The sequence below is a fragment of the Erythrolamprus reginae genome, chromosome 1 (genome assembly GCF_031021105.1).
Source record: "Erythrolamprus reginae isolate rEryReg1 chromosome 1, rEryReg1.hap1, whole genome shotgun sequence".
NCBI classification, from domain to species: domain Eukaryota; kingdom Metazoa; phylum Chordata; class Lepidosauria; order Squamata; family Dipsadidae; genus Erythrolamprus; species Erythrolamprus reginae.
This window is the reverse complement of record NC_091950.1, coordinates 188,225,231-188,252,339: the sequence shown is the minus strand read 5'-3', so window position 1 is coordinate 188,252,339 and position 27,109 is coordinate 188,225,231. Positions and strand designations below refer to the sequence as shown.

Sequence of the window (27,109 nt, the reverse complement as noted above, 5' to 3'; positions counted from 1 at the left end):
AAAAAAACACACAATAGGGCCACATTAAGTCCATGGAGAGGGGCGGCATACAAATCCAATAAAATAAATGAATGAATGAATGAATGAATGAATGAATAAATGAATAAATAAATAAATAAATAAGCAAGCAAGCTTTGGCTGTTTGTTAGCTTGGCAGTGGCTGGTAATTTGGATTCCGATAAGTTGATACCTCTGTGTAAAGGCATCTCCCTGTATGAGATGGCAATGGCTGTACAGTGAACCCTCAAGTTTCGCGTCCTCAAGGATCGCGAAAGGGCTATTTCGCGAGTTTTCAACCCGGAAGTAAACTCCACCATCTGCGCATGCGTGCCCTTCCACGCATGCGTAGATGGTGGAGTTTCCCCGCCGGGCAGAGGCTTCCCTGGGTCTTCCCCCTCTTGCCCCCGTAAGACCCCAGCGGCGGCGCGAGCAACGGCGTGGGCGGGCGGGCGGCACGCGCGGGGACACCCCAGCTCGGCTCCCCAGCTGGGAAGCGGCCCCAGCAACAGCGTGGGCGGGCGGGCGGTGCCCGCGCGCTTGGGGACATCGCAGCTCGCTCCCCAGCTGGGGAGCCGAGCTAGGGAGTCCGGACCGCGCGCGCGTTGCTGGGGAAAGCGCGCGCGCTTGGGGAATCCCTAGCTCCGCTTCCCAGCTGGGGAGCGGAGCTAGGGATTCCCCAAGCGCGCGCGCTTTCCCCAGCAACGCGCGCGCGGTCCGGACTCCCTAGCTCGGCTCCCCAGCTGGGAAGCGGCCCCAGCAACAGCGTGGGCGGGCGGGCGGTGCCCGCGCGCTTGGGGACATCGCAGCTCGCTCCCCAGCTGGGGAGCCGAGCTAGGGAGTCCCGACCGCGCGCGCGTTGCTGGGGAAAGCGCGCGCGCTTGGGGAATCCCTAGCTCCGCTTCCCAGCTGGGGAGCGGAGCTAGGGATTCCCCAAGCGTGCGCGCTTTCCCCAGCAACGCGCGCGCGGTCCGGACTCCCTAGCTCGGCTCCCCAGCTGGGAAGCGGCCCCAGCAACAGCGTGGGCGGGCGGGCGGTGCCCGCGCGCTTGGGGACATCGCAGCTCGCTCCCCAGCTGGGGAGCCGAGCTAGGGAGTCCCGACCGCGCGCGCGTTGCTGGGGAAAGCGCGCACGCTTGGGGAATCCCTAGCTCCGCTTCCCAGCTGGGGAGCGGAGCTAGGGATTCCCCAAGCGCGCGCGCTTTCCCCAGCAACGCGCGGGCGGTCGGGACTCCCTAGCTCGGCTCCCCAGCTGGGAAGCGGCCCCAGCAACAGCGTGAGCAATGGGGTGGGCGGGCGCGAGCAACGGGGTGGGCGGGCGAAGGGCGGGCGGCAGTGGAAGCAAAAACACCATCTGCGCAAGCGCAGATGGTGTTTTTACTTCCGCACCGCTACTTCGCTAAAAATCGATCATCGCGTGGGGTCCTGGAACGGAACCCTCGCGATGATCGAGGGTTCACTGTACTGTATTTTGTTGGAAGTAGACAATGACTCAGCAAAGTGAGGCAGTTAATGATATAGTGGGCTGATTTTCACAGGGCCTCTGGGATGCTGGTGATAGAATCAGAAGCTGATAAATAAAAGTTGGCCCTCCCCACTGCATTTGTTTTAGTGGAGGGTGACAATAAGAGAAGGAGCTAACAGCAGCTATACATACCTTGACTAATAAATGTGATGCATGGTGTGATTGGATTGTTTGATTGAGTAATACATTGGGTTTTTAGCTGTAGTTTTTTAATGTATTAGATTTAGAAACATAGAAGATTGACTGCAGAAAAAGACCTCATGGTCCATCTAGTCTGCCCTGATACTATTTCCTGTATTTTATCTTAGGATGGATATGTGTTTATCCCAGGCATGTTAAAATTCAGTTCCTGTGGATTTACCTTGTCTTGTTCGCTTTGTTTCTATATTTATTCTGTGAGCTGCCCTGAGTTTTCAGAGAAGGGCGGCATACAAATCTAAATAATAATAATAATAATAATAATAATAATAATAATAATAATAATAATAATAATAATAATAATCTGTCAGTTTATATTTTGGATCAGTAGTTGGATCAGTACTCTAGGTGCTTCTGTGTCTCCGTGGTGCTTCCTATTGCTTATGAAAACAATTGTGGATAAATATTTTTTTTCCTAACTGAAAGCTTCCATTTACTGAGCCTGCATTTATTAAAATACTCACCCATGATGGCAGATATCTTCTACCAAAGTAATGTATTGTATTCTTACTATGGCATACTGCTTCTCAACAGGTAGTCAGGATTTTTATTTTCCGATTAGACATGGTCTATGAAATGTTCATGTCTTGATCGAACTATGTACATCTTCCCTCCAGAAATATGATCTTTATCTCCCCCTTTTAAATTTGTCTTATTATATGCATTGTTTGCTTTTATAGCTACAGTACTTGTTTCCACACATTTTGGAATCACAGATAATTATTCAATGATTTCCATCTTAATCACCTGAAAGAAACCAGGTAAATTGGAAATAATATAGTGGAAAAATTGTTCCATTGGTAGCTGAAAATAAATTAGGTGAAACTTGGCAGTCAGAATAAATAAATCCCATATAAAGGCCAGTGGTCTATTTTGGTGCCAGGTAGTTTTGTCTTACCAGATTAAATAGTGCAATTCAGATTGGGGAAGGCTGTTATTTTGCTACTGATACCCTCTCTGCCACTTATGATTAAGGTTTACTCGGGTAAAGTAAGACATTTTGCCTGTACTTTTTCAAATTTTAGTTATTTAATAATTTGGGGCAGTATCTGTGGGCAGTGCATGTACTCCTTTCCCATGGGACCCAATTGGATGTCAGCACTGCCTGCCTGCTATGTCATGATGAATAAGCTTACAAATTATGGCTGAAAGCACTAATCATAGTCTGGGAAAATTCCTGGGAAAGAAACAGATGGGTTTTCAGACAGATGCAGACTCTCTCATACAAGGAGATGGAAAGTTGAACCATGTTAAAGAGTGGACCTGAAAGGAGTTTGGTAGGAGATAACAAGATTTTGAAATATTTTTATTAATTTTTTAAAATGTAAGACAAGATATGCAACATTTAACATTTAAAGAAGCTTTAATTGGTCCGCTACGTAACAAGACGTAACAAGATATGGCTGCCCACCAGGTGTGATTTAGGCAATTTTAGCTGGTGAAGGAACCAAGATGGAAGGAAGACCACTGATGGGGATTCCTGGGTGAAGGAAGATCAACAAAAATAAAGGAGGACTAGGCTTTGAAGGCTAATTCTTATCTTGCATAGAATTCTTGAAGGAGAATAAGATCTGAAGATCAACATTTTAATTAGCCATGAAAGATGGTCAGATACATAGATGGCAAACATCCACATGGAAGATCAAAGCCAAGATGGCAGGAGACAATTAATACAGACATGAAAATCACCTAGTTTGACCTAGTTGCTGTGTTTGTGTCAGGGTTCCAAGTAATAGCCCCATAGAAAGCAGAACTCCGAGGCAGACAGGTTCCTCAAAGAACAGTTTCATTGGAGATACCATATTGGCACAAACTGGTGAAAACCAACTCTGAAAGTTGCCACTGTTTTTCACCTGATTAAAAGGGGAAGTTGCCCCCTTCCCACAAATAAAGTGCCTAATCAAGGTGCTGCTTTCTTCGCCTCCTCCTCCTCCTTCCAGCCAGCTGTTGGAATGTCCTTAGTTCCCACAGGAAACTTTTGTTTTAGTTACAAAAATTCTCATCTATGTTCCCTCTTCCTATGCTTTCTTTGCATTGTGGCAATCCTGAAGTCTCCAAAATGTCCCCAGCCAATTCGCTTCAGAGTTAATAGTTTGAGCTCATGACATGGCATCGGTTGATCCAAAAGCAGGCTCTGAATTTGCAGAAAAACACTAGGATGAATAATAATAAATGTATAGCTTATATTTATCTGCTATGTATTATAGCTAAGGCATCCTTATTTCTGGGGGTGGGTGGGACACCATTATTTTGCAGGACAGGAAATAGTCAATTGTTAAATGACCCAGCAGTTAGAGTCATAAAGTAATTTACTTTTGCTACATCGCAAAATATTTCCAGCTTAACTATTTTATAATAGCTATGCCAGGAAAGGCGAACAGGCGTCTGAAGATCTATTTATTTGCCATAGCAACATGCTGTTAAGTGCAAAAATAAAAAGTTTCAGAGAAAAATACTTTCCTGTAATGCAAAAACAAAAAAAAAGCAAATAGCTTCATCCGGAATCTTTGCAGGCATCAATGGTGACTTTTGAAGTAATCAGGCATCACGTAGAAGGAGGTGGGGCTGTTCTGGCGACTATGAACTTTATATTGCTTAAAGCTGGGTTCTCCAACCGTGGCAACTTTAAGACTTGTAGACTTCGATTCCCAGATTTCTGGGGTTTTGACATCCACATGTTGTAAAGTTGCCCAAGTTGGAGACCCATGGCTTAAGGTGAACTCCCCCAATTGAAATAATCTGCCTTTAACCCAGAACTATAACATGATATTTAATTTTACCATTTTACTTAAAATCCGAAGATGTCAGTTGATCAATTTTTCCTGATTCTTTGGGGTAACAAATACGAATTTGCTTTGGTAACAGAGCATCAGGTTACGCACACCGCTAGATCTCACTTAACAACTGCCTTATTTAGCAACCCTTTACAATTATCTTGACGCTGAAAAAGTAACTTTGCGAACAGTCCTTGCATTCACAACCCACACAGCATCTGTACTGTTGGGAACTTTGCAACCAGCTGGTGTTTATAACCGTTGCAGTGTGCTGAGGTCACACTGAATGCCATTTGCATGCTTCACCGCTGACCTCTGACAAGCAGAGTCAATGGAGAAGCCAGCAGTAAAATCACATGTCGTGGTCTTGCCTAATGATCCATGGTGACCCACTTAATGACTGAATGGGAATGACTTAGTGATAGAGTTGCCCGTCCCAGCTGTGGTCATTAAAAAAGAATTGCTTGCACTTACATCACGTTAAGCTGTGATCTGTTTTGATGGGGGGGGTGGACTGAACAAGCCAAATGGACGTATATTGTTAAGCCACGGAATATGGATAAAGGATGGGTTCATGTATTACTCTCCCCCCCAAAAATAATCATGGATTTGCATAATGAATGAATTCTCCAAGATTTTGTGCCAGAACATGGAACAAAGGTTAGGTACTGTTCTCCTCACCCCCGCTTTCTTATCTGTCTTGGCTCTTGGTTGAGCTGAGGTAATTTATTTTCTATAATTTCTTCTTTTGCAAATTTTATTGCTTTAAAACTGAAAGCTTTATTCTGGACTAGTCCTACTGAATTGCTAATACTGAATTAGATTATTTAGAGGGCAGTTACGCAGTTCTAATTAAAAAATAATATTGTGCAGCTTCTTTTCTAAAAATTAAGGCCTTTAAGTCATAGCCTGCACAATAGGAAAGAAACAACAACTTTCTAATAGGCCTTTTTATATTTTCTAATTTTTCTAACAGATCTTTTTAATTTTTTCCATTTGATTAAATTGGAAAATACTGGACTGAAAGATGGAATTGGAAGGAATAGCATGTGAATGGAAAAGATGACCGTGATGAGTAGCTTCATATGTCCCAAATTGATAAACAAAGTCATTCAGGATTTTTCTGTTTTTCTTCTTTATAAGCACAGATATTGTTTGAAAGATCAGCTTCATGTGCTTTGGGAGGTGAGAATGAAAATGATGGAATCTGAACCGTTCAGTGCCGGTTGCCTTTCAAAGTTCAAATCTTTTGCCTTATCTGGGCCATGCTAATGACTTTGGGTTTGAGAAAAACAAAAACAAAAGCAAAAGCGAAACAAGTCAAATTTTACTTCAGCAGCATGGAAATGCAACTTTAAATAGTGTTAGTTTCAATTCCTTATGGCAGAGGTCTCCAACCACTAGGCTGTGGCCCTCTACTGGGCTACAAGAAGTGGGAGGCAATTGTGCATGTGTGCATCCTCGATTGTGCAAGCAGTGGGCAAGCATGTGCATTTGTGCGATTTCGCCAGTGTGTGTGCCCGCTGCTCTTGCAAATGGAGTGTGTGTGTGCTTTTGGGCACTCACATGGAACCCCCCCACCCCGCCAGCCATTCCGTAAAGCCAGAAAGGTTGGGGAACTCTGTCACATGTTACCTCTCACTTCTGATTAATAGTTTCAGTTTAAAAGTGCATGATGTTCATCTGTCTAATTCCTATCTTTGGATTTGGATAGGCATTGCAGCAAAGTACAACTTACAACTTTGACGTCTTTGAGGAGAGCTTTTTAATTTTTTAAAATGGTATTTAGTACAGTTGCAAAGTTGAATGTAGGTAGAAGATTTTAATTATAGCCCCCATAGAACAAACCATATATGGTGCCAAATAATGACCTGATTCATACATTGTATTACCTCATGGCTTGTTGATTTATCCACTTATTCACAGTGTTTCTACTACATGTTAAACTAAAATCTGAAGTTAGTTGGGGGAAAGATCAAAAGCAATGTGAGAAAATATTATTTCACTGAAAGAGTAGTAGATCCTTGGAACAAACTTCCAGCAGACGTGGTTGGTAAATCCACAGTAACTGAATTTAAACATGCCTGGGATAAACATATATCCATTGTAAGATGAAATACAGGAAATAGTATAAGGGCAGACTAGATGGACCATGAGGTCTTTTTCTGCTGTCAGTCTTCTATGTTTCTATGTTTCTAAAACCACATTAAAACTTATTGTGATGGCTGAACCCAAACTGGCAGGTACCAGACTTTAGTTTGTATCAATATTGGATTATTTCTGTCCTGGAGACAACTATTTATCATTTTTCACCTAGGACTTGTTCTAAAGCAACTTTCCTAGCCTGAGACCCTTTCTGGTTTTTAAAACATCCATAGGGGAATTATGGAAGCTGTAATCTGGAACAGATATATATCCATAGGTGCCTCACTAAAGAAAACAGCAAGCCAGGATTAGCTATGTAAATAGAGCAGCCCTGTATTGAGGGCCATTCTAATCAGGTTCTGCAACTGGAGAAGGGGAGTCCTAACTATAGTGGAAATACACTATTCCAGAGGTATGCGTAGCTGCTTTTAGTTGAAAACATTTCCAATTCAGAATGTTTGGATAACTTCAGTGCAAATCAATATCAATTCAAAACTAAGATTGTGTCTATCGCTGTATCATTATGAAGTCTAAGTTATTTTCTCTTCAACAATTCCAGGGATATAACAAACTTACTATCAGAAAGCTTATAAATACTACAAATATATGCTAACTCAGTATATTGCATTGCTTGTGTAAATAGTCAGGGGGAAATGAGGCAATAAACTTTTTTAATGTATTAATTTTGGCATCATAATTGCAATGCATATTAATAGCCCTAATCTATTCCAATTTACCCAATTTGATTGGAATTTTATTTTTAAAATGTTTGTATGCCTCTCTTTCCTAGAATGCCTAAGGCAACCAATTAAAAATACCACTGAAATGCCACTGAAGGCCCCATAGCACTAACCCTGTGGTTTTTGCTTTATAAGATTTATAAAGTATGCATAGGCAATGTATTTTCAGATCTCACCATGAATAAACATTTTAACTGGCTATGGTTGTGACTTGTAACTTCACTGTCTTGTTTTAAGTGAAATGTGTTGAACCCGACCTTAGCTATTTATTTCTTTGGTTTGACTATTTCAGCACTATTTGAAATGCAAAATCAGTCCCAACACATTTTTTTTCCTCCACATTTTTTCTGATGTCCCTAAAAAAAGGAGAGAAATTGAACCATATGCTTTGTCAAAAACAGACTAAGTGCTTAGCAGCGTCCCTTGCCCTCAGAGCTTGCTCGAGCAGGCACTGGTGGCCGACTTAAGGCCCCCTGTATAAGAACAATTCACACTAACCCTCAGAGCTTGCTTGGGTGGGTGCTGTCGAACTCTTTCCCAACCTACCAGACAGAGCTCATAATTTTGGCAGCTCAAAGCCATCACCTTCAGAGCTTGCTCGGGCGGAGCGTCAGCGGCCTTTCTCAGATTGCTGCCAGCAGTAGTAACAACCGTTGTGACGGCCATTTTGAACTTTATAGGATTATTACAAAATGGCAGAGGCTGCTAATTTCAATGTAAAACCAGGTGGCAAGAGACTGAAAAGAAGGGAGGCTGTCCTTGCAAGGCCACGTTGCTTACTCTCACACCTCCAAGGCAATAGAGAGAGCAGAGAAATGCAGAGAGAAAGCCCTGCAGAGGATCTAAGAGCCCCTCAGCTCCAGATTTGAGCTCTCCACCCAGGGGTCTGGAGATCCAACCCAGTAGGGACAGAGTTGATGACCTTTTGGCCCTTGATGCCCCGGGGCCAATTCTGATCTTTGGGGACCATCTGGTCTCGGATTATCATCGCCCCACACTGCGCAGCCTTTGCCAGAGGTCCCAGTGAACACATCGACTAAGCCACAAGTCCCTACAGTGGCACTGGCACCCCCCGCTGCCTTAGACCCCACACAATTACAGTTATGGATAGTGGCTGCAGTCCAACAGAGCCTCACAGCCAGCCTGCTGTCCCTGGCTGGTTCTGCTTCTCTGTAGCCTGGACAAGGGCCCAATAGCACAAGGCCTATGTCTCAACTCGGGTCCAGCACACACTTAACAGGACACAGACGAGCTGTCCGAAGTGTGTGATGCAGGCAGCAAAGATTATTGGAGGGAGAAAGAGGAGGACTACAACGTTGAACTGTCTGAAGATGAGGGGATGTCCATGGACCAGCCTGCCTCATCTAGCCTCTGCTACTGGAGCTACTGGAGCCTCTGCTTCTGGAGCCTACTCAACAGGGTCCTCATGCAAACCCACTTTTCCCCCAAAGTCACCTCAGAGATGGATTTTGTACCTGCTCCGCCTTTATTTCTGGATACTGTTCAAAGGCAGTGGTCGGTCCTGGCTTCAAGCCCTATCCCTTCATCTCTGGAATGCAATTGTTTTAGCGTAGCCACCGACATGGTGGATCTTCTAGTTGTTCAATCTGTCAATGCCCTGGGGTTGGCCTTGCATATCCCAACCGCCATGCCTGCCGAATCAGACAAACCTCTCAGACCAGAGGACAGAAGGATGGAACAGGCCTTGATGGAAGCCCACCAGATGGCTGCCTGGGCTATCAAGGCCTCTTCCACTTCTTTCTTCTTCACCAGAATGTTCCTTATCTGACTGGAACAAATACTGGAACATATTTCTGCCTCCAACCTCAAAAGTCAGCAGGACCTGAACAAGGTGTTTGCAGCCACCCAGTTCTACCCTGCACACCTCACGTTTCACATCCAAATCATGGCAGCTGCTATGGTGGTCAGACCATACGCACTGGCTCCGACAATGGCCAGCAGATACCCGCCACAAGTGGTGCCTGGATTCAGGCCTCATTATGGAAGGAAACCAACAATGAAGCTTTCTTTCTGCGATGAAGTGTTCTGGAGTATAATAAGTCTGGGGTGTCAAACTCAATTTCATTGAGGGTTGCATCAGGACTGTGGTTGACCTCAGGAGGGGGGAGCAACTGATGGGTGTGGCCAGCTTGACGCCACTCCCCAAATCGCTGGCATGTTTCCTCTTCACCTTGGGTTAACTGGGCCGAAGCCATGCTGGCTCTTTGCGTTGGGTAGACCGGGCTGATGTGACTCGGGCCGACCCCTTAAATTTTCCAGAATGGCCCTATGGGCTAGATGCAGACTGCAAACCTTGTGTTTGACAAACCTGGCAGAGGTTGACTGCATTAAAAATAAACTGCAGTTTAACCTGAACAAGCAACGCTCCCTTCCCTTCTTCAGTTTATAGTGGCTGAGTTCATATGAAGCTGAACCATAAGCCACAACCAGAGATGCAGTGTTTCAATCCAACCATTTATAATACAGATTTTTCTACAGCACGAGGTCATTGGCATGACAAGGAAGAATCATTTATCTTGTGCTTGGAGAATAGATCAGGTAAAGCTAATAGTAAATATGCAAAAGGAGACCAGTTGCTTTATTACACTGGCTTTTAGATCCTGAGGGCTGAGACATAGCTCCCCATAAGGCCACTTGAGTGATATCATGGCTCAGACTGCATAAATTGAAATGTTTAATCCCTTAACCTTAATTGCTACGCAGCGATTTTTGCCAATTAAGTTTTGTGTAATACTGTTTCAGCCCATTCTAGAAAGATTGCAACTTCTAGGGATATTTAATTCATGAATGAATTTTGAGTTAAAGCCATTTTGTCTGTACTTTGTACATGCACATTATCCTATTTCCTCCCCCGCCCCCCTCCCCTTTTTAGTTTCTCTGGGTCATTCATTGCTTGTGTGTTTCTTTGATAGATCAAACAACAAAATAGTCAATTCCTAGATTGGGTGGGGGGACATTTGATTTCCAGTAATGCGCTACATGCTTTATCAGCATCAAATTTTAATACCGCAGGTTTGTGGTGTATCTAAGAAGTGGTAATAAAGATTTTATCAGTGTTTGTATAGAAAATGGTTTTCTTCCATAGCAGAAACCCAAAGATTTGCTAGTTACATTGCTAGTCAAGTTCTATATTGTGATTTCCAAACTTTCAACTGGTTGTACTAGCATATTTGCCAAATTAGGAAACCAGTTTTTATGACGTTTTAATTTTATTTATTTATTTATTTATTAGATTTGTATGCCGCCCCTCTCCGTAGACTCGGGGCGCCTCACAGCAACAATAAAACAATGTACAACAAATCTAATAATTTAAAAACACTAAAAACCCCATTATTAAAAGCAAACATACACACAAACAAACAAACATACCATGCATAAACTGTATAGGCCCAGGGGGGATGTCTCAATTCCCCCATGCCTGATGGCAGAGGTGGGTTTTAAGGAGTTTACAAAAGGCATGGAGGGTGGAGGCAGTTCTAATCTCCAGGGGGAGCTGGTTCCAGAGGGTCGGGGCTGCCACAGAGAAGGCTCTTCCCCTGGGTCCCGTCAAACGACATTGTTTAGTCGACAGGACCCGGAGAAGGCCAACTCTGTGGCACCTAACCGGTCGCTGGGATTTGTGCGGCAGAAGGCGGTCCCGGAGATATTCTGGTCCGATGCCATGAAGGGCTTTATAGGTCATAACCAACACTTTGAATTGTGATCGGCAACCAATGCAGACTGCGGAGTGTTGGTGTAACATGGGCATACCTAGGGAAGCCCATGATTAATAAATTATATAATAATTAATAATAATAATTAATAAAGCAAGACATTGCTTTTTCATTCTTATCTGCCAAGAGAGGTAACTCTACAAATACATTTTCTATCACTTAATAAAATTAGTTTTTCTCTTCTCAAGAGAGGGGAAAAAATAGCCTGGTTTCCTATAATTGCTGAGTCAAGGTGAGATGTACAACTTTAGAACCTGCCATTTGGCTGGAATGTAGACTTGAGGCTGAAGTTTGATCAATTGCTGGACAAAAGCTCCATCCAGATAAACAACTATCTATTCTTGCATTAAAATAATTAAAAAAACACTTATTTTGTCCATACCTTTGAAGTATATCTTTCATTGACTGTTTTCTCCCAGGGTGGGTGAAGTATTTTCCCAAGGAAGAAAAATGATTTAGTTGCCTAACATTATTCAGTCTGCGATCCACAAAACTGTTTCTATTGCATTCGATTCTAAAGGCAACTCTAATCCGTTAATACTAAGAGGGCCTCCCGCTCTGCTAGGGGGAAGGTAATTGACGAGTGCAAGTCAGTGAGAAGCGGCTCTTTCAGAGAGAACAGTTGTATCCTTTTACATCTGGAAGATTGGCTCTATAAATGCCTTTGGGGACTGAGCAGGAAGAACGCTATTATCTTTGCCAATGGATCATATGTTCCCCATCAATACTTCTTTTCACTTAGTTGGAAAGGGATACGAAAAGCTACTGCAGGAGTTGGCTGGATTCTGCAAAGCGTGAACCCAGCTGAGAGGTTGACTTAAAAATCCATGCTGTACTTCCTTGTCATCATCCGTTTTCTTTTTCTTTTTTCTTTTGCTAGTAACAAAGTTGAGCATAGTACATCCTGTTTCTGTTCCTGTTCAAGTGATTTTGAAACAAAATTACTAGCAAGGACTATGCTTTGAGCGGGATGGGGGGGAGGTGTTGCGTGTGCATGTGTGCGTGCCTGGTTTTGTTTTTTTAAAAAAATGTTGGCCTGTTAAAAGTGTTGGTTTCCAAGGAGGAACAGGCTTCCTCCGGTAGACAGTATTTCCACATAAACCCAAATACCACACTCTGTTCACCAAAATTAGTTTGCAATCCTTTGCCAGAAAATTGGTCAAATGTTAAGAAATCGCGTCTATCATGTTTCAGACCAAACATTAGGAATATGCACATGCTTAAAAATTTGAAGGATAACTACATATATATTCTGCAGAATAGCAATAGCACTTAGACTTATATACCACTTCACAGTGCTTTACAGAGTCAGCCTATTGGCCCCCAACAATCTGGGTCCTCATTTTGCTGACCTCACAAGGATGGAAAGGCTGAGTCAACCTTGAGCTTGGTGAGATTCAGTCTGACAAATTGCAGTCAGTCAGAAGAAGTAGCCTGTTCAGAATTATGCATGAGAAGTAATAATGCACAAAATAATGTGTGTGTGTGTGTGTGTATCCTCCCCCCCCCTCCCTTTTTCTTCTATCAAAGACGTTTGTCGGCTATAGCAACAGTATTGCCTGGATGGCTGAAAGGCAAAAAGGAAGCAGTATGCTCCCTCCCATATTTGGGTATACCAGGGTGATTTGACAGAAGAAAAAAACAACATATATAACACTCCCCCGGTACAAGCTGATACACGGGGGAGAGCTTGTGGCCTAGAAGTTAAAGCTACTGCCTTATAGGCAGGCTGCTCAGGTTCAAATCCTAGTAAGGGTATGGCTAGCTGATGAAAGCTAAAGGTATAGTTATAAACAAAGAGGCAGTAGCCATCACAGCCTCTAGAGTGTTTAAAATTTATTTTAAAACTACTAAAAAGTTATTAAGCTTTTGTCAATCCATATTGCCTACATCAGAGTGTAAAATCTCCTTTGGAAAGATACTTGTTTTTATGTAATGACATGACAATTTAGTCATGTCATTCATCGACATTTGTTTCTGATTTGAAAATAAGAGTGGATTTATTTATTTATTTAATTAATTAATTAATTTGTATGCCGTCCCTCTCCGTAGACTCGGGGCGGCTCACAACAGTAATAGAAAAAACAATGTACAATACAAATCTAATAATTAAAACTAAAAACCCATAATTTTAAAAACATGCACACAACATACCATACATAAACAATATAGGCCTGGGGAAGTTATCTCAGTTCCCCCATGCCTGATGGCAGAGGTGGATTTTAAGGAGTTTACGAAAGGCCAGGAGGGTATGTATATGGCAGATACATATATAGGTTGTCCTCTCGTTATGACCGTTTGTTCAGCAACCGTGCTGGGAAAAAAATGGACTTCTGACCATCCAGCCATGACAGCATCCCTGCAGGCATATTAAAAATGAATTGCTTGGTGACCAACCCACATTTATGGTCATTGCAGTGTCTTGCAGTCTCATTCCATTGTGCACGAACTGACCCTGCCTCATGTCCTCACGCTTCCTATCTCCATTTGCCATTTGTGATTTTTCCAAGGAAGTCATTGGGGATGCTGGCATGAGTTTGCTAGTTAAATGCGGGTGAGTTCCTCGCCTAACAATCACACAGCCGTCCTCAACTGGGACTGCCATTGTTAAGCAGTGCAGTCACGTGAATGTTTTGCTTAATGACCACTTAGGGAGAAAAATTATGGTCCCAATTAGGGTTGTAATGCAAGGCTACTTGAATTAGGACACCCTTTTAGTCTATAAGGCATAATACCTTATTTTGCAAAAACAACCACTTCCAAATGTTGTAGCCAATCAAGAGTCTTTCCACTATTGCTTTCTCAATTTCCCCCACTCTTTCTTGCAAAGCTCTTCTAGCTTTAAAAAAAAAAAATAATCTTAGGTGTGAATTATCCTACAGTAATACTGAAGTCCGAGACTGAAAGTCATAGCAAAATCTCTACCTTTCTTTAAATACTTCATGGCTGATTGGGAATTCAGATTCTTTTCTTGCTAACATATCCAGTCTCTTTTCAGGTTTAATTTCCTCACTTTCTGTGGGACCATCAGTTTTTAATCTAGAATGTCCAATTAGAATATTACATGCTCCAAAAGTGCCATACAGTCCTGAAGCCATAAAAGTTGCTCCTGCATTTAATGGTTGGCAAGCTGTTAATTTATCCTCTCTCTCTCTCAAATTTTTTCAGTCTTTTTTTCCTTCAAGTGTGTTTTGTGTGGCTGGGGCTGAATACAGTGATCCCTCGATTTTCGCGATCTCGTTCTTCGCGAAACGCTATATCGCGATTTTTCCCACCCGATGACGTCACTCTCTTCCTTCCTTTCTCATCTTTCTTTCTCTCTCTCTTTCTCTATCTTGCTTCTTCCTCTCTCACACTCTCTTCCTCCCTCTCTCATCTCTTTCTTTCCTTCTCTCTCTTTCTCTATCTCTCCCCCTCTTGCTGGCGGGCGGGCGGGCGAGCGGGGGCATCAGCGAGGAAGACCCAGGGAAGGTTCCTTCGGCCGCCCAGCAGCTGATCTGCTCGGCAGCGCGGTAGCAGCGAGGAGCCGAATCGGGGTTTCCCCTTTGCGTGGGCGGCGGGGAAACCCCGATCTTCGTCTGCTCGCTGCTGCTGTGCTGCCGAGCAGATCAGCTGCTGGGCGGCCGAAGGAACCTTCCCTGGGTCTTCCCCGCCGCCCACGCAAACTCCACCATCTGCGCATGCGCGGCCATGAAAAAAAAGGGCGCGCATGCTCAGATGGTGTTTTTACTTCCGCAACCCTACATCGCGAAAAATCGATTATCACGAGGGGTCTTGGAACGGAACCCTCGTGATAATCGAGGGATCACTGTAATTCAATTTTTGTTGCATCAGTCCAAAGCACTTTGTTTCAAAATGTTTCAGCCCTCTCAGAACTTCCTTTTGTATACTTTACACAATATCTGTGATGGGAAGTTTGAGAAAATAATTTCTTCCAAGAACTCTCCTATAACGGTCATTAAGCACGTCTGTGGACATTATAATGTAGTGATCTTGGGCACTCTTTTCCAGATCTCACTAGTAAAGGGGGCAATTCTAGCAGACCATTTTCTTGCTTTTCTAGATCTTGCTTTGATTTTAGAAGTTCCGTATTGTATTCATTTCTTAACACTATTTTTCATAGGCAAAATTGCTAATTCAGAGCGTTGCGTTTTTTAAAATAACTTTATCCGGTTTGGTGTGAACGAATCATTTTCATTTTCAAATGTTCAAACAGCTGTTCAGAGGAATCTAATTCTTTGAAATAAACAAACCAACAGTTATAACCTGAAGGGACATTAGAAGAGGCAGAGTGTTCATGGAATTGTGCCCACCTGATTAGTTGTAGCCTAATGAGTCAGTTATTTTTTTTAACTTTTCCATAAAGTGGAAGAAAAAATCCTAGGGAAGAAAGTCTCAAATACAAGTGCCATCACAGACCAGCTCATTATAATATGCATTATCATCAACTTATTTAAAGTTTGACTAGGGATTCTAGAAACCTGTGGCTTAACCATACCAAGCTAATTTAATTTAACTTTCATTATGGATTGGACACATAACTTTTGAAGCAATTTATTATTATTATTATTATTTATTAAATTTGTATGCCACCTCTTTGTTCTGGACCTTTTTACATATCATGCAATGTTATCAAACTAGGCTTAATTTAGATTCATTGAATAAGACATAATTGTCTTGAGTTTGCATCAAACTATGTACTTAGCCTCTATGTTTTTTCTATAATTGGGGTGAATGGGAATAACAGCAGGATTATTCTGATATAATAGTTCAGGTTCTGATATTTTTCATGCCCTTATACTAGGATAGATCAGTTTTTCTTATGAGTCTTGCTTGAACTTCTTGACTACTTTCATCTGAAATGTGTTGTTAATCCATTTATTCTTCGGTGTCCCACTTCTTGCCTAGGATTTAGGTCTTCTACCAGGAAAATAGGATTGGGATCTAATACAGTGGTACCTCTACTTATGAACTTAATTTGTTCCATGACCAGGTTCTTAAGTAGAAAAGTTTGTAAGAAGAAGCAATTTTTCCCATAGGAATCAATGTAAAAGCAAATAATGTGTGCAATTGGGGAAACCACAGGGAGGATGGAGGCCATGTTTCCTCCTAGGAGATTCCTAGAGAGGCCCCATGGAGGCTTCTCCCTGCCTTTTCCAGCCCTGTTTCCTCCCATGAGATTCCTAGAGAGGCTCCACGGAGGCTTCTCTCCGCCTTTTCTGGCCCTGTTTCCTTCCAGGAGATTCCTAGAAAGGCCTCACAGAGGCTTTCCCCTGCCTTTTCCGGTTACAGTTTTGGAGACTTGGGTTTGTAAGTGGAAAATGGTTCTTGAGAAGAGGCAAAAAAATCTTGAACATATGGTTCTTATCTAAAAAAGTTCGTAAGTAGAGGCGTTCTTAGGTAGAGGTACCACTGCAGTTGCCATGTTGTCTTCAAACAACACACACAAACAATTCACTTACCATTTCTAGTTTCAGGAAAGGAATCAAGACATCTTTCAACTAGGTTTTGCAATGCAAGCTAATTTTAATAATAATGTTAATTGCTACAGTATATACAATTTTGAAGGTTTGTGTTCTATTTTTTTTATTACCCATCTTGAGTGCCCAGTATCAGACAAATAATCTTTCTTATTTACTTACTTACATACTTACTTGTTCGTTTATTGACTTACTGACTTACTTATTTATGAAATTTATTTGACACCTATCTTGTATCCAATTACTCTGGGAGGGCTAACAACATAAAATATCGAAAACGGTAAAATCAACCATTGTTAAAAAAAACCCCACAACAGATTAAAAAATTATATAAATGCAAAAAAAAAGTACACAAATTGGTTGGTATTTATTTTATATTTCATAAATCCATGAAAGGAGAGCAGCAATGAATATTTCCAAGCACCATCATCTGTTTTGATTTAATTCTTAAAAAGTAATTATTGGGGAGAAAAAAAAATCATACAATTAATTAGTGCGTCAGAGCACTTGTCCCCATGTTGAGATATTGGCCTAGCATATGTTTATTAGCAATTTTAATTGAGTAGATATTATGAGCCGCAATCTTTGTCTTTGAACCATGGCAGGAGGCATGTTGCATACAGAACATCCTATTTCTAAATTAGTTAGCAAACATCAATTAAAACACTGGACAATAGTTTCCAGTCATGAGGTTATGTCAGTTCTGTTGATTGATTGGAGCCAAGAGGGCCCCATTGTTTTGCTCTAACCACACAACTGAGTTTTCATTGTAAAGCTTGATAACAAAAGGCTTTTTATGTGCATGTTGTGTGTGTGTTTAGGACTTCCAAGATGGACAAGCAGAGCAGAAGCCACTGTTTGAGATCAGTTGTATTTCACACAAGTGTTTCTGTTCATGGAATCATTTGTGTGTGTGTTTGTGTGTTTGTGTGTGTGTGTGTGAATGCAGGAATGCTAAGTATTGTTTGCCATTTTAAACCTTGGGTTAACCAGAAATAGAGATGAGAATGGTCAGGTGCTTATAAATACAGTAATACCCCGGTTATTGCGTCCCCGACCATTGCGAACAGGGTAATTTGCGATTTTTCAACCCGGAAGTCAAAACACCATCTGCGCATGTGTGCCCTTTTTTTCTATGGGCACGCATGTGTAGATGGCGCCCGGCAGATCAGCTGCTGGGCGGCTTCCCTGGGTCTTCCCCCTCTTGCTGGCTGGAGGGCGAGCAGCGGGCATCAGCAAGGAGTTTCCCCACCGCCCACGCAAACTCCTCGCTGCCGCCCGCCCTTCGCCCGCCCACGCCGTTCATTCTCGCCGCTTTCGAGCTGAGTCCTGAAGCGAATTCGCTCCGGGACTCAGCTCGAAAGCGGCGACAGCCAGCGCGGAGAAGCCGTTCGCTGGCGCTGGCTGTCGGCGCTTTGGAGCTGAGTCCCGGAGCGAATTCGCTCCGGGACTCAGCTCGAAAGCGGCGACAGCCAGCGCGGAGAAGCCGTTTGCTGGCGCTGGCTGTCGGCGCTTTTGAGCTGAGTCCCGGAGCGAATTCGTTCCGGGACTCAGCTCCAAAGCGCCGACAGCCAGCGCGGAGAAGCCGTTCGCTGGCGCTGGCTGTCGGCGCTTTTGAGCTGAGTCCCGGAGCGAATTCGCTCCGGGACTCAGCTCGAAAGCGGCGACAGCCAGCGCGGAGAAGCCGTTCGCTGGCGCTGGCTGTCGGCGCTTTTGAGCTGAGTCCCGGAGCGAATTCGCTCCGGGACTTAGCTCGAAAGCGGCGACAGCCAGCGCGGAGAAGCCGTTCGCTGGCGCTGGCTGTCGGCGCTTTTGAGCTGAGTCCCGGAGCGAATTCGCTCCAGGACTCAGCTCGAAAGCGCCGACAGCCAGCGCCAGCGAACGGCTTGTCCGCCGCCTGCCTGCCCGCTAGCGAGGAGCCGAAGATTGGGGGCGGCGCGGCTGTTTTAAAATGTCGCTGCCGGCATGGGGGGCTTTCCAGCACCCCCCGGACCCCCAACCCGGGTTTGGGGGGCTGCTAGGAAGCCCCCCATGCCGGCGGCGACATTTTAAAACAGCCGCGCCGCCCCCAATCTTTGGCTCCTCGCTAGCGCTGCGGGAGTAAAAACACCATCTGCACATGCGCAGATGGTGTTTTTACTTCCGCAGCGCTACTTCGCGAAAACCCGCTCGTTGCGGGGGGTCCTGGAACGGAACCCTCGCAACGAGCGGGGGATCACTGTATTTCTGTGTGCTTTTACACTATGCAATTTGCAATGTCGATTGTTGGTTTCTATAGCAAGCTTTTCTGGAGACCCCTGTTCTGAAATTATGGCATCTTGATGTTGTTTCCTGAGTATGAGAAAAATATAGGATCGTACCAATCCACACTTGTTCTATTTTCTCATTGAAAGCACAGGCAACTTCCTAAGAACCCATGTTCTCACCAGCCCTTCAGATAAACAAAAGAACCATTTGCTTAACTATGACCTCAAATGGACTTCAAATCTAAAGTGATTTTCCTACAAGGTCTCCTTTATTCCCCGAGTTTTGTCTGCAATCATTTGGGTAAAGTCAGAATATTGTAACTACAGATGAGAGAGTCCAGTCAGGGACAGAAATCAGATAAAGTAAAAAAATGAGTCCTCTTGCGTTGGCTAATTCAATTCTCCAGTAAAGTATAGCAAATGACAAAAAGAATAAATCTTTAATAATGAAGCCGTTTGAATATGAAATGGTTGGACCAAATTATTCTTCTGTACCCTTTCAGTGTTCTACCATAAATTCATTTTTCTTCTTAGTGGGTGGGAACAATAATGAGGTCAAATTTCTTGGAATATTTCAAATTCTAAGGATGAAAGAGCCAGTATATTACTAGCTTACTTGCAGAAAATCATTTATCTTTGTTGTTTGACTGCCTGCTTTGGAAATTTACTAACACAGGGGTAGACCACTCTTTCTTTCTCTTGTTCTCTCTCTCTTGCTATCTCTCTTTCCCCCCTCTTTCTCTCTCTCTCTCTTTCTCACTTTCTCTCTAACTTGCTCTGTCTGTTGCTCTCACTCTCTCTCGTTCTCTCTCCATTCTTCTCACAGTGGAGGCCGGCGAAGGTGATTTTCAATGTTGGGTGCGCGGGTGCACATGCTCCCCATCCCCCTGCCAGCCCGCCCGGAACATTCAAAATAAGAAAAATCTTCGCCGTCGACATTGAAAATCACCTTCGCTGGCCTCCGCTGTGAGAAGAACGCTTGCCCCGCCTCTCCTGCAGCCCCCTCGCTGACAGCCCGGGATGAAAGCGCTCTCGGCGAAGTGACTGCGAGAGGGGCGGGACGGGGGTTTCCAAAGCGCTCGGAGCAGCTAGTGGCCGGATGAGGAGGATGAGAAGCCGCCACCGGCGCTGCAGAAGGAGCTGCGCCCCAGGGTGGGAAGCAGAGGAGGAGAAAGAGAGGCGGATCAGGCAGGCGGGGGCAGCGGCGAGAAGCCAGGGGTGCGAGGGGGCTGGAGGCGCTGGGGGAGGCGGCTACGGTTCCTTGCGCGCCGTTGGAAAAGGGTGTGCGGGGGGTGTTTTGGGGTGCGCACGCACGCAGCTTAGAGGGTGCAGTGCTCATGGTCCATCTTATACTATTTCCTGTATTTTATCTTAGGATGGATATCTGTTTATCCCAAGCATCAATCATTCATATTGAGTGCTATTAGACTTCACCTTTGTTCTTTGTCAGACCTAGGCACCTCATGGCTGTGTACAGTCTCCCACGCCTCCCTGATTTCTTTTTTGAGACTTTCAAAATGAAATCATGCTGGGAAAATATACGTCTCTAATTCTGCATCCCCGCCCCATGACAAAATATGTATGTCATTGCTTTTATAAAGTTCCTACTTTATTTAAATTCTCCACAAGTGCGTACCTTGACCGCCACAGGGAGATCACAGCCTCTACAGCATTTCCCTGCAGTATTTCTGTAATTTATAAATATGTGTTAAATATTATTGAGAAATAAATGATATTTCAGATAGCATAACCATTTACAATCGGTCTGCAGTAAAGAAAGTCTTCAGAAGCTGTCTGATCTAATAAAGACGATGCTTGGCCGAAGTTCACCATAATTTTCCAAAATAAGCAGGAACTTAGTGAGCAATCAGAAATGGCCCTCATGGAATCAGTTACTATACAACTTTAAAAAAGGAAAGTATACTCTTGAATTTGGAAGCTGCCTTAATCTACATGGCAATGCCCTGGATTATTGTTCAACAAGTTAGGGTTAATCGGGAATACGATAAAATCTAAATTTGGGATTCTTTCTCTTTAATTACAGTAAGTCAATATAATTAATAAAATGGTTTTCTTTCTACAGTATTCAGCATCCTTTGCTTTATGTTTAATTTGCATTAATGTTTTGGAGAAAACCAGGGGTTGCATTTCATTCTTTGGAATGGGGCAAGAGCTATTGGGCACATACATTTAATATTCCTTGTAGGTGTGATTTGGAGTGCAGTGTGAAGGGGGACTGACAAACTCTTTCTTGTAGCCTGATCTTAGTAGAGCCGTGCTCCCGAGAAGCCCCAGTTCTCCAATGCACTTGCAAGGAGAGTCCAGGATGGGTTATTCTCAGCCTGATTGGCTGGGACTGAGTTTAATTTAAATATTTAGATATTAGTCAGGCACCGCCCCTCTTGGCCCTCCAGTCTAAAAAAACTCAGTCGCAGAATGGGACTTAGAGTTTTCTTCTCCTGTTAATTGTTTTTAACAGGGGTATTTACATTTGGTTGTTTCTTTTTAAATATTAAATTAATTTGTGTACTAATATTCTCTCTCTTTTTCTCACTTTTCAGGCACTGGGGGAGGCTTCGTTCTTCGAAGAGCAGCGTGGGTTAATACCCTCCGCGGGGTTAACCCACTTGGGCTGCAGCTCCTCTAAGCGGTGACCCTACACAGGGGTCTGAGAGGAGCGCCCGGGTTGCTGGCCTCCGCGGCAGCGCCCGGTGGATTGGGCGGTCGGCTGCCGCCATGGGGGGCCTGCCCTCCATGGCGAATATGCCGCAAGAAGAGGAAACACGAAGCCTAGGAAGATCCCCCCCACGGAGAGCCCCTCTGCCTTCCCTCACCTCCCGTCGCTGCCGAGCTCGGAGCAAAGCAATTACCTCAATGACAGCCGGCAGCGACGGGCGCCATTTTGGTGGGGGGGGGCGATCGGCGGAGCGGAGGAGGAGTTCCCGCCCGCTCGATAAGGAGGTTCCCGCCTTCCCTGTGGCCTCTGTTATGAAACCGCTGTCTGAGAGCGGTTAGCAGGCCCCTTTTTTGGCGGGATTTGGCGGCCGGCCAGGAAGGGGGCGGAGTTCCCGCCTCCCTTCCTTATTGGACAGCAAGTTCCCTCTTCACTTCAGAGCCGGGGGCAGCTAACAAGATGCCTTATGCGTTGCCAAGACAACGCGAGGGCCGGACTTGGTTCCAATTGGCCGACGGGCTTCTCACCTCTAGGTGGGGGGCAGTTTTGCCTGCAGCCTCTTTTTGCCTAGTGCTGCGCAGCCGCAATAGCCTAGGCTACAAACGATCGTTTTCTCCAAGGCTTTTCTTTCCCTGGAGAATTGCGTGGAGGCTCCTTGCGTGTTACTACACCTCCTTGATAACTGCTTGTGAGTGTTTGCTTTGCATCAGCTATGGCTGAAACTCCTGCCCGTGTTGGGGAAGAGGCCAGTACCACTCCCAGGCCCAGTACCCCGAAAGAAAAGACTCAGAGAGCCAAGACCTCCCAAAGCTCATCTCTCAGGGAGGCTGAGAAGAGAATTAAGGCTCTCGAGAAGCAGCTGGAGGCCTCCCAAAGGCAGGCCTCGCTGTCATCTAGGCCAGTGGGACCCCCAGTGGAGCCAGCCTCCCCCATGCTGATCACAGGGGTTGCAGGCTCGGCCTCTGAGAAGGACTGGTCACCTGAACGCTCACACCAGCCTAACCCCCCAGAGATGGTCAACGTGGGGAGACAACATTACATGTGGCCTGGTTCCTTTCCATCCCAGACCTATGTCCCACCTACGTATGGCCATACGCAGTCTTCCACCTTCACGCCAACGGCCGCTGGATTGCGCAGCTCGCAGGATGTCTGGCAAACCATGCCCCCAAATCTTCAGGAGCTGATAGCGACTACCTTTTCCCAGGGGGTGGATACCGGGGCACAGCAGTTTCCAACACCGGTAGGACTCCCTTCACGTAGACTGAGGGATCCCTGGACGGCTCCAGCCCCGGCTTCAGTCTCCGAGGCGTTGGAGGAGGACTACTCTCCCAGAGAGGATTTCAGCGACCGGGAGGATGACCTGTCGGGGGATGACCAGCCCCCCGAACAACCTGTCTTCGCTGGGCTCTTCAAGTCCTCTCTGTTCAAGGTCTTGCTGAACAAGGCCAAACTAACCATTGAACAGGCAGGGGAGAGTGGACACCAAGATCCATCTGCTACGGCCCAGGCTGCGGGGGGACTTTTTGTCCTTCCCAAACAAGAAACCGTCAACATTCCTTCCTCTCACCTATTCCTGGAAACCATCCAGCGCCCTTGGGAGAACCCAGCGGCGGCTCAGGGACCCTCAAACCTCGACCGCAAGCTCTACTCTTTTGACCAGCCGATGGAGGACTTGCTAGTTTTCCCGACGGTGGACAAGCCGGTCACCAGTCTGGTGTCCAACGCCCTGGTCCCTTCGGAGTCTCAGGAGGGTCTAAAGGCAGAGGACAAACGGGCCGAAAACATTGTACGGAAGACCCATCAGATGGCGGCCTGGGCCATACGGGCCGCCTCTGGGGCCTCCTTCTTTAACAGGGCAACCCTTCTCTGGATCAAGGAGATTCAGTCGCGGGTGGATCCCGAGGACGCCCGCCTCCGACAGGACCTTAATAAGCTTTTGGCGGCCACCGAATACTCCGCTGATGCGACGGCTACCGCGGCGAGGTTTGCCGCCAGGGCTATGGCTTCGTCACTGTCCTCCCGCCGCTTAATATGGCTACGCAGCTGGCAGGCAGACGTCAAGTCTAAGTGGAGCCTGGCCTCGGCCCCATTCAAGGGCGGAAAGCTGTTTGGAGAGGTCCTCGATGACGTCTTAGTCGAGGACAAGGATAAAAAGAAGGTCATGCCCAGAGCCAGGAGGCAAGAAAGAAGATTCACCCCGTATCAGAGGCGCCAGCCCTTTCGGTCAGAGCCCTCCTCGAGCACCACCCAGGCTTCGAGACCTTTCTTCCAGGGCTCCTTCAATCAGGGGTCCTACAGGTCGGACAGATCCACCCCACAGGATCGCAACAGGGCCTACCAGGGACGCCGCCCTTTTCGAGGCGCTAACCGGGGCTTCCGCAAGAATAAGTGACTCTATCACCACTACTTCCTTAGGGGGCAGACTAGCTCACTTTGCAGACCTCTGGGCTACGACATCCTCGGACTCCTGGGCGACAGCCACCGTCACCGAGGGTCTGAGACTCGAGTTCCTATCTCTGCCCCCTCGCCGTTTCATCCCGTGCCGGGTCCCCTCCGATGCCCAACAGAGGACCCTCTTGTATCAAGAGGTTTCCCATCTTCGAGACATTGGAGCCATAGAAGAGGTGCCTCCGGAGGAACGAGGCAGGGGATTTTACTCCGCAATCTTCTTGGTTCCCAAGAGCTCAGGAGGGGTCAGGCTGATTCTGAACCTGCGCCACTTGAACCTCTTCGTAAAATACAGGAGGTTCAAGATGCACTCCCTCAGCTCTATCCTCGCATCTGTACGGCACAGGGACTTTTTAACATCCATAGACCTCAGAGAGGCCTACCTCCATGTGCCTATCTTCCCACCACACCGGCGGTTCCTGCGGTTCTGTCTAGGCGGAACTCATTTTCAGTATCGGGCAATGCCCTTTGGCCTCTCGTCGGCACCGAGAACATTCACAAAGCTCTTGGATGTTCTCACGGCTTCCCTACGACACCGTTCGGTACGCCTCATGGCGTACCTCGACGACATCCTTATATTGGCAAAGACAAGAGAAGCAGCCTACCAGGACCTGCACTTGACTATCAGGACACTCGAACTCCATGGCTTCACGGTGAACTGGGAAAAGAGCCATGTGACGCCTACGAGGAGGCTAGCTCATTTAGGGACTACCATCGATACCACCTTGGGGATGGTGTTCCTGTCCCCGGAGAGGCGGTCTTCCATCAGACGACTTTTGCGACAACTCTCCGGTCAGAGGTTTCCAACACTCTCCTTCCTCTCAAAGATCTTGGGGACCCTAGTCTCCTGCATCGCGGTTGTACCGTGGGCAAGACATCACCTACGACCACTTCAGTGGTTCCTGCTCCCGTTCCAATGGTCAAAGTCCAGCCATCTCCACCGGGGAATTTTTCTCACCACCAAGGTTCGCAACTCGCTTCGGTGGTGGACATCCCCGGCGTTGGACAAGGGCTCTTCCTTTCTGCCCAGCAATCATCTCATCGTGACGACAGACGCCAGCTTAACGGGTTGGGGAGCCCATCTCGAGTCCCACCTGGCGCAGGGCCGTTGGTTACCTCAGGACTTGAGGGACTGCAACATAAACTTTCTAGAGCTACGGGCGGTGTTTCTGGCCCTCCAGAGCTTTGCGCCCTGGGTGAGGGGACACCACGTCCTGATCCTTACAGACAATGTTTCTACTCGGGCCCATATCAACAGGCAAGGGGGAACCCACTCACGGCGACTCATGGCGGAGTCGGAGTCCCTGCTGAAATGGGCGGAGGCCAATTTAGCCTCACTCTCGGCGGAACACATCTCCGGCGTCGACAATGTATGCGCAGACTGGCTGAGTCGGGAGACTCTGGACCCGGGGGAGTGGCGCCTGGACCCCACCATCTTTCAGGAGATTGTCGAGAGGTTCGGCTGTCCGATTCTGGATCTGTTTGCGACCCCCCAGAATACCCAGCTTCCCAGGTTCATCTCCCGCTTCCCCTCACCAGGGGCGGAAGGGGTGAATGCTCTGCATCGACCCTGGCCGTCCGGACTGCTTTACGCCTTTCCTCCTGTTCCATTACTCCCGAGGGTGATTCAAAAGCTGTTGGAGGACCGGGCAGAGATTCTCCTGCTGGCTCCGTTTTGGCCGAGACGCATCTGGTTCGCCGATCTGATAGCTTTGTCGGTAGCGCCCTACTGGAGGATTCCGTCTCATCGCATACTCCTCACGCAGGGGGCAACACAACATCCAGACCCTCAGTGGTGGCAGCTGACCGTATGGCGCTTGAGCGGGAACATCTGAAGAGCCAGCTCGTGCCAGAAGGGGTCATTGCCACTATGCAGGCTGCCCGTAGACCGTCTACCAGGCGAGTTTACCAAGCCACCTGGGCAGCGTTCTGTGACTTTTGTCAGCAACAGCAGGTCGACCCACAGGGAGCCTCGCCGTTGATAGTCCTTTCGTTTTTGCAGGCGGGTCTGGAGAAAGGACTGGCGCCCAACACGCTTCGTCGCCACGTCGCCGCCCTTTCTACCGTCCTGGTCAAGGATTACTCCCGTCCGCTTACGAGACATCCCTGGATCAGGGACTTTCTCAGAGGGGCTGCGAACATCCGGCCTCCCGCACTTCACCGCTTTCCGTCCTGGGATTTGTCACTGGTGTTGCATGCCCTGACAGGTCCCCCCTTTGAACCGTTACGCCAGGTTTCACTCCGGTTCCTCTCGATTAAGACGGCCTTTCTGGTAGCCATAACCTCGGCCAGGAGAGTGTCCGAAATCTCTGCTTTATCCACCAGGCAGGACCTCTGTCGCTTTTATCCAGACAGGGTCGTACTACGGTTGGACCCAGCATTTGTGCCGAAGGTTAATTCCACCTTTCATCGATCCCAGGACATTGTGGTCCCAGATTTCTGTTCACATGGCAGCCACCCATCTGAGTTGCGGTGGCACAAACTGGACGTTAGACGTGCGTTAAAACTATATGTTCGCAGGACTCAACCGTTCAGAGAGTCCGAAGCTCTCTTTGTGTCTTTTGCCAGTAACTCCTTGGGGAAGAGGGTGTCCGCTCCATCGATTAGCCGTTGGTTGCGAGAGTGCATTTCGGAGGCTTACATCGCCAAGAAAACGCCTATACCTCCAGGGATCACTGCACATTCCACTCGCAGTGCAGCCACTTCCGCGGCTTGGAGGACTCAAGCCTCTTTGGAGGACATTTGTAGGGCGGCCACGTGGGCCCAACCTTCTACATTCATAAGACACTATAGGGTTGATCAGTACGCGTCTGCGGACGCAGCCTTTGGGAGGAGAGTTCTGCAGGGGGTGTGTTCCTTTCCGACGCCCCTGGTCCAGCCTTCTCCCTCCCTATAACGGTAACTTGGGCATATCCCATCCTGGACTCTCCTTGCAAGTGCATTGGAGAAGGACCGTTGACTTACCTGAACGGTCTTCTCGATGCACTGCAAGGAGAGTCCAGACCCGCCCGGCTTTGGGACCAGGGTATTAGTTACTTAGTTCATGTTGGAGTTTTCCTTCTCTCCAGTTTTTGTGGTTCAATAAATGTTTGTTGGTTCATTCTGCTCCTTCGTATTATTTAGACTGGAGGGCCAAGAGGGGCGGTGCC

General features: G+C 46.4%; 1 protein-coding gene across 3 annotated transcripts in view; it reads left to right on the top strand.

The window, feature by feature from the left end:
* STK39 (serine/threonine kinase 39) overlaps positions 1–27,109 on the top strand; it is a 180,901-nt gene that overhangs the window by 24,229 nt on the left and 129,563 nt on the right. The window lies entirely within an intron of this gene.